This window comes from Syngnathus scovelli, chromosome 10 (genome assembly GCF_024217435.2).
Source record: "Syngnathus scovelli strain Florida chromosome 10, RoL_Ssco_1.2, whole genome shotgun sequence".
In the NCBI taxonomy this organism is placed as follows: domain Eukaryota; kingdom Metazoa; phylum Chordata; class Actinopteri; order Syngnathiformes; family Syngnathidae; genus Syngnathus; species Syngnathus scovelli.
In genome coordinates, this window is record NC_090856.1 from 17,205,001 (window position 1) to 17,212,500 (window position 7,500).

Consider the following 7,500-nt stretch of genomic DNA (forward strand, 5'->3'; position numbering starts at 1 on the left):
GGCCAGATTCTTTTAGACTAGTGGTCCCCAACCTTTCTTGCGCCACGGACCGGCTACGCGTCAGAAATATTTTTGCGGACCTCCCTTTATATATATAAATAAACAATAAATCTATATAAATAAATACTACATTTATAATAAGTATATATACCGTATTTGCCGGTGTATTGGTCGACCTTTTTCGATCCAAAATCGACCGAAAAAAATCGACCTCGACTTATACACCGAGTCATAAAATTTAACTTCGTACTCATCGCTTCAAATGTGATGGTAACCAAGGCCGTTTCTCATGCATCTCATTGTGCGTTGCACTTAGAAAATTTGAACCGGGCGGCGTGCGCGAGTGCGCGGCCCGCTGGAAGTCGAATGAGGCGCCGCGACCATCTCCGCGGTGCTTATAAACAGCCGATCCGCTCGGCGGGGGCTATTTTCGGCCACTTGGCTCGTGCGCACGGCCTCCCGGATGTGCCGGGCGGGTGCGCGATCTCGCCGGCCGCTGGAAGTCGAATGAGGCGCCGCGACCACCTCCGCGGTGCTTATAAACAGCCGATCCGCTCGGCGGGGGCTATTTTCGGCCACTTGGCTCGTGCGCACAGCCTCCCGGATGTGCCGGGCGGGTGCGCGAGCTCGCCGGCCGCTGGAAGTCGAATGAGGCGCCGCGACCACCTCCGCGGTGCTTATAAACAGCCGATCCGCTCGGCGGGGGCTATTTTCGGCCACTTGGCTCGTGCGCACGGCCTCCCGGATGTGCCGGGCGGGTGCGCGAGCTCGCCGGCCGCTGGAAGTCGAATGAGGCGCCGCGGCCACCTCCGCGGTGCTTATAAACAGCCGATCCGCTCGGCGGGGGCTATTTTCGGCCACTTGGCTCGTGCGCACGGCCTCCCGGATGTGCCGGGCGGGTGCGCAGGCTCGCCGGCCGCTGGAAGTCGAATGAGGCGCCGCGACCACCTCCGCGGTGCTTATAAACAGCCGATCCGCTCGGCGGGGGCTATTTTCGGCCACTTGGCTCGTGCGCACGGCCTCCCGGATGTGCCGGGCGGGTGCGCGAGCTCGCCGGCCGCTGGAAGTCGAATGAGGCGCCGCGACCACCCCCGCGGTGCTTATAAACAGCCGATCCGCTCGGCGGGGGCTATTTCCGGCCACTTGGCTCGTGCGCACGGCCTCCCGGATGTGCCAGGCGGGTGCGCGGGCTCGCCGGCCGCTGGAAGTCGAATGAGGCGCCGCGACCACCTCCGCGGTGCTTATAAACAGCCGATCCGCTCGGCGGGGGCTATTTTCGGCCACTTGGCTCGTGCGCACGGCCTCCCGGATGTGCCGGGCGGGTGCGCGAGCTCGCCGGCCGCTTGAAGTCGAATGAGGCGCCGCGACCACCTCCGCGGTGCTTATAAACAGCCGATCCGCTCGGCGGGGGCTATTTTCGGCCACTTGGCTCGTGCGCACGGCCTCCCGGATGTGCCGGGCGGGTGCGCGAGCTCGCTGGCCGCTGGAAGTCGAATGAGGCGCCGCGACCACCTCCGCGGTGCTTATAAACAGCCGATCCGCTCGGCATGGACTATTTTCGGCCACTTGGCTCGTGCGCACGGCCTCCCGGATGTGCCGGGCGGGTGCGCGAGCTCGCCGGCCGCTGGAAGTCGAATGAGGCGCCGCGACCACCTCCGCGGTGCTTATAAACAGCCGATCCGCTCGGCGGGGGCTATTTTCGGCCACTTGGCTCGTGCGCACGGCCTCCCGGATGTGCCGGGCGGGTGCGCGAGCTCGCCGGCCGCTGGAAGTCGAATGAGGCGCCGCGACCACCTCCGCGGTGCTTATAAACAGCCGATCCGCTCGGCGGGGGCTATTTTCGGCCACTTGGCTCGTGCGCACGGCCTCCCGGATGTGCCGGGCGGGTGCGCGAGCTCGCCGGCCGCTGGAAGTCGAATGAGGCGCCGCGACCACCTCCGCGGTGCTTATAAACAGCCGATCCGCTCGGCGGGGGCTATTTTCGGCCACTTGGCTCGTGCGCACGGCCTCCCGGATGTGCCGGGCGGGTGCGCGAGCTCGCCGGCCGCTGGAAGTCGAATGAGGCGCCGCGACCACCTCCGCGGTGCTTATAAACAGCCGATCCGCTCGGCGGGGGGTATTTTCGGCCACTTGGCTCGTGCGCACGGCCTCCCGGATGTGCCGGGCGGGTGCGCGAGCTCGCCGGCGGCTGGAAGTCCAATGAGGCGCCGCGATCTCCTCCGCGGTGCTTATAAAGTGCCGATCCGCTCGGCTTGGAGCTATTTCCGGCCTCCCGTTGGTGCCGGGCGGCGTGCGCGAGCTCGCCGGCCGCGATCTCCTCCGCGGTGCTTATAAACAGCAGCATGCGCACGGCCTCCCAGAATTTGAACACATTTCGTCAATAAATTTCGCTTATTGAATTTTGAAGTATAATATAATGCAACAATTGAGCTCGACTTATACAAAGGATATATCATAAAATCGTAAATTTCCGTCGAATTTTAGGGGGTCGACTTATACACCGAGTCGACCTGTACACCGGCAAATACGGTAAATACGATTAAATAAAATGATACGACTGGCATAAAAACAAATATAAACCACATAAAAATAAAAGTCACCATTACGTTGAATTATTGGGAGCACCGAGCTTGTTTCTCAGAAACGAGCCGGTCCCATCCAGGCGTAATCGGAGACAATGAAACCCGAAGTGGTTAAGGTTTGTCTTTTAATGCAGGATGCTTGGTCTCCATGTGCCGAAGCAGTTTTGAAGGCTTCATTGGCTTGCTCGCTAGTTTCAGGGGCGATTGTGTCTATAAAATGCAAAATGTTGGGTCACCTCACGGCTTACGGCCATACTACCCTGAGAACGCCTGATCTCGTCTTATCTCGGAAGCTAAGCAGGGTCGGGCCTGGTTAGTACTTGGATGGGAGACTGCCTGGGAATACCAGGTGCTGTAAGCTTTTTCTTTTTCTTATGTGCACTTCAAGCTCTTTTTTTTTTTTTTTTTTTTTCTTATGTGCACTTCAATCGTTTAAGCCAAGACCTTTTTACAACACCCATCACGAATGGCATTCGGAAACTGCAAGCCTAGTTTGAACTCCGACACTGAAACTACAACACGAGTTCAAAACCTCTATGTACAGTGAATAAAGAGCATGGCTCCCTGTGAACTCAAAGCAGCAGTCTTTACTTGTAAAAGAACCCAGCACAACACATTGCGCTTCCATGTAGTGTTTTTACCTTTTTCATGACATTTATTTTGATACAGCCAAATGCAGGTTTTGTGCACTTCACTTTTCCGTTGGGCATTCGCGTAGAACCCTATTCCAGTTACGGTCAGATTCTTTTAGACTAGTGGTCCCCAACCTTTCTTGCGCCACGGACCGGCTACGCGTCAGAAATATTTTTGCGGACCTGCCTTTATATATATAAATAAACAATAAATCAATATAAATAAATACTACATTTATAATAAGTATATATACCGTATTTGCCGGTGTATTGGTCGACCTTTTTCGATCCAAAATCGACCGAAAAAAATCGACCTCGACTTATACACCGAGTCATAAAATTTAACTTCGTATTCATCGCTTCAAATGTGATGGTAACCAAGGCCGTTTCTCATGCATCTCATTGTGCGTTGCACTTAGAAAATTTGAACCGGGCGGCGTGCGCGAGTGCGCGGCCCGCTGGAAGTCGAATGAGGCGCCGCGACCACCTCCGCGGTGCTTATAAACAGCCGATCCGCTCGGCGGGGGCTATTTTCGGCCACTTGGCTCGTGCGCACGGCCTCCCGGATGTGCCGGGCGGGTGCGCGAGCTCGCCGGCCGCTGGAAGTCGAATGAGGCGCCGCGACCACCTCCGCGGTGCTTACAAACAGCCGATCCGCTCGGCGGGGGCTATTTTCGTCCACTTGGCTCGTGCGCACGGCCTCCCGGATGTGCCGGGCGGGTGCGCGAGCTCGCCGGCCGCTGGAAGTCGAATGAGGCGCCGCGACCACCTCCGCGGTGCTTATAAACAGCCGATCCGCTCGGCGGGGGCTATTTTCGGCCACTTGGCTCGTGCGCACGGCCTCCCGGATGTGCCGGGCGGGTGCGCGAGCTCGCCGGCCGCTGGAAGTCGAATGAGGCGCCGCGGCCACCTCCGCGGTGCTTATAAACAGCCGATCCGCTCGGCGGGGGCTATTTTCGGCCACTTGGCTCGTGCGCACGGCCTCCCGGATGTGCCGGGCGGGTGCGCGGGCTCGCCGGCCGCTGGAAGTCGAATGAGGCGCCGCGACCACCTCCGCGGTGCTTATAAACAGCCGATCCGCTCGGCGGGGGCTATTTTCGGCCACTTGGCTCGTGCGCACGGCCTCCCGGATGTGCCGGGCGGGTGCGCGAGCTCGCCGGCCGCTGGAAGTCGAATGAGGCGCCGCGACCACCTCCGCGGTGTTTATAAACAGCCGATCTGCTCGGCGGGGGCTATTTTCGGCCACTTGGCTCGTGCGCACGGCCTCCCGGATGTGCCGGGCGGGTGCGCGGGCTCGCCGGCCGCTGGAAGTCGAATGAGGCGCCGCAACCACCTCCGCGGAGCTTATAAACAGCCGATCCGCTCGGCGGGGGCTATTTTCGGCCACTTGGCTCGTGCGCACGGCCTCCCGGATGTGCCGGGCGGGTGCGCGAGCTCGCCGCCCGCCGGAAGTCGAATGAGGCGCCGCGACCACCTCCGCGGTGCTTATAAACAGCCGATCCGCTCGGCGGGGGCTATTTTCGGCCACTTGGCTCGTGCGCACGGCCTCCCGGATGTGCCGGGCGGGTGCGCGAGCTCGCCGGCCGCTGGAAGTCGAATGAGGCGCCGCGACCACCTCCGCGGTGCTTATAAACAGCCGATCCGCTCGGCGGGGGCTATTTTCGTCCACTTGACTCGTGCGCACGGCCTCCCGGATGTGCCGGGCGGGTGCGCGAGCTCGCCGGCCGCTGGAAGTCGAATGAGGCGCCGCGACCACCTCCGCGGTGCTTATAAACAGCCGATCCGCTCGGCGAGGGCTATTTTCGGCCACTTGGCTCGTGCGCACGGCCTCCCGGATGTGCCGGGCGGGTGCGCGAGCTCGCCGGCCGCTGGAAGTCGAATGAGGCGCCGCGGCCACCTCCGCGGTGCTTATAAACAGCCGATCCGCTCGGCGGGGGCTATTTTCGGCCACTTGGCTCGTGCGCACGGCCTCCCGGATGTGCCGGGCGGGTGCGCGGGCTCGCCGGCCGCTGGAAGTCGAATGAGGCGCCGCGACCACCTCCGCGGTGCTTATAAACAGCCGATCCGCTCGGCGGGGGCTATTTTCGGCCACTTGGCTCGTGCGCACGGCCTCCCGGATGTGCCGGGCGGGTGCGCGAGCTCGCCGGCCGCTGGAAGTCGAATGAGGCGCCGCGACCACCTCCGCGGTGCTTATAAACAGCCGATCTGCTCGGCGGGGGCTATTTTCGGCCACTTGGCTCGTGCGCACGGCCTCCCGGATGTGCCGGGCGGGTGCGCGGGCTCGCCGGCCGCTGGAAGTCGAATGAGGCGCCGCGACCACCTCCGCGGTGCTTATAAACAGCCGATCCGCTCGGCGGGGGCTTTTTTCGGCCACTTGGCTCGTGCGCACGGCCTCCCGGATGTGCCGGGCGGGTGCGCGAGCTCGCCGGCCGCTGGAAGTCGAATGAGGCGCCGCGACCACCTCCGCGGTGCTTATAAACAGCCGATCCGCTCGGCGGGGGCTATTTTCGGACACTTGGCTCGTGCGCACGGCCTCCCGGATGTGCCGGGCGGGTGCGCGAGCTCGCCGGCCGCTGGAAGTCGAATGAGGCGCCGCAACCACCTCCGCGGTGCTTATAAACAGCCGATCCGCTCGGCGGGGGCTATTTTCGGCCACTTGGCTCGTGCGCACGGCCTCCCGGATGTGCCGGGCGGGTGCGCGAGCTCGCCGGCCGTTGGAAGTCGAATGAGGCGCCGCGACCACCTCCGCGGTGCTTATAAACAGCCGATCCGCTCGGCGGGGGCTATTTTCGGCCACTTGGCTCGTGCGCACGGCCTCTCGGATGTGCCGGGCGGGTGCGCGAGCTCGCCGGCCACTGGAAGTCGAATGAGGCGCCGCGACCACCTCCGCGGTGCTTATAAACAACCGATCCGCTCGGCGGGGGCTATTTTCGGCCACTTGGCTCGTGCGCACGGCCTCCCGGATGTGCCGGGCGGGTGCGCGAGCTCGCCGGCCGCTGGAAGTCGAATGAGGCGCCGCGACCACCTCCGCGGTGCTTATAAACAGCCGATCCGCTCGGCGGGGGCTATTTTCGGCCACTTGGCTCGTGCGCACGGCCTCCCGGATGTGCCGGGCGGGTGCGCGAGCTCGCCGGCCGCTGGAAGTCGAATGAGGCGCCGCGACCACCTCCGCGGTGCTTATAAACAGCCGATCCGCTCGGCGGGGGCTATTTTCGGCCACTTGGCTCGTGCGCACGGCCTCCCGGATGTGCCGGGCGGGTGCGCGAGCTCGCCGGCCGCTGTAAGTCGAATGAGGCGCCGCGACCACCTCCGCGGTGCTTATAAACAGCCGATCCGCTCGGCGGGGGCTATTTTCGGCCACTTGGCTCGTGCGCACGGCCTCCCGGATGTGCCGGGCGGGTGCGCGAGCTCGCCGGCCGCTGGAAGTCGAATGAGGCGCCGCGACCACCTCCGCGGTGCTTATAAACAGCCGATCCGCTCGGCGGGGGCTATTTTCGGCCACTTGGCTCGTGCGCACGGCCTCCCGGATGTGCCGGGCGGGTGCGCGAGCTCGCCGGCCGCTGGAAGTCCAATGAGGCGCCGCGATCTCCTCCGCGGTGCTTATAAAGTGCCGATCCGCTCGGCTTGGAGCTATTTCCGGCCTCCCGTTGGTGCCGGGCGGCGTGCGCGAGCTCGCCGGCCGCGATCTCCTCCGCGGTGCTTATAAACAGCAGCATGCGCACGGCCTCCCAGAATTTGAACACATTTCGTCAATAAATTTCGCATATTGAATTTTGAAGTTTAATATAATGCAACAATTGAGCTCGACTTATACAAAGGATATATCATAAAATCGTAAATTTCCGTCGAATTTTAGGGGGTCGACTTATACACCGAGTCGACCTGTACACCGGCAAATACGGTAAATACGATTAAATAAAATGATACGACTGGCATAAAAACAAATATAAACCACATAAAAATAAAAGTCACCATTACGTTGAATTATTGGGAGCACCGAGCTTGTTTCGCAGAAACGAGCCGGTCCCATCCAGGCGTAATCGGAGACAATGAAACCCGAAGTGGTTAAGGTTTGTCTTTTAATGCAGGATGCTTGGTCTCCATGTGCCGAAGCAGTTTTGAAGGCTTCATTGGCTCGCTCGCTAGTTTCAGGGGCGATTGTGTCTATAAAATGCAAAATGTTGGGTCACCTCACGGCTTACGGCCATACTACCCTGAGAACGCCCGATCTCGTCCGATCTCGGAAGCTAAGCAGGGTCGGGCCTGGTTAGTACTTGGATGGGAGA

The 7,500-nt window shown here is 61.4% G+C and overlaps 2 non-coding genes across 2 annotated transcripts in view; both read left to right on the forward strand.

The window, feature by feature from the left end:
- Positions 1-2,824: 2,824 nt before the first annotated feature.
- On the forward strand, positions 2,825-2,943 carry LOC125976338 (5S ribosomal RNA). Its single transcript, XR_007484261.1, has one exon. It is a non-coding gene; the product is annotated as a 5S ribosomal RNA (ribosomal RNA).
- Positions 2,944-7,410: 4,467 nt separating this feature from the next.
- LOC125976388 (5S ribosomal RNA) overlaps positions 7,411-7,500 on the forward strand; it is a 119-nt gene continuing 29 nt past the window's right edge. The window contains exon 1 of the ribosomal RNA XR_007484285.1: positions 7,411-7,500. This exon is cut by the window's right edge and continues 29 nt beyond it. This is a non-coding gene — a ribosomal RNA (5S ribosomal RNA).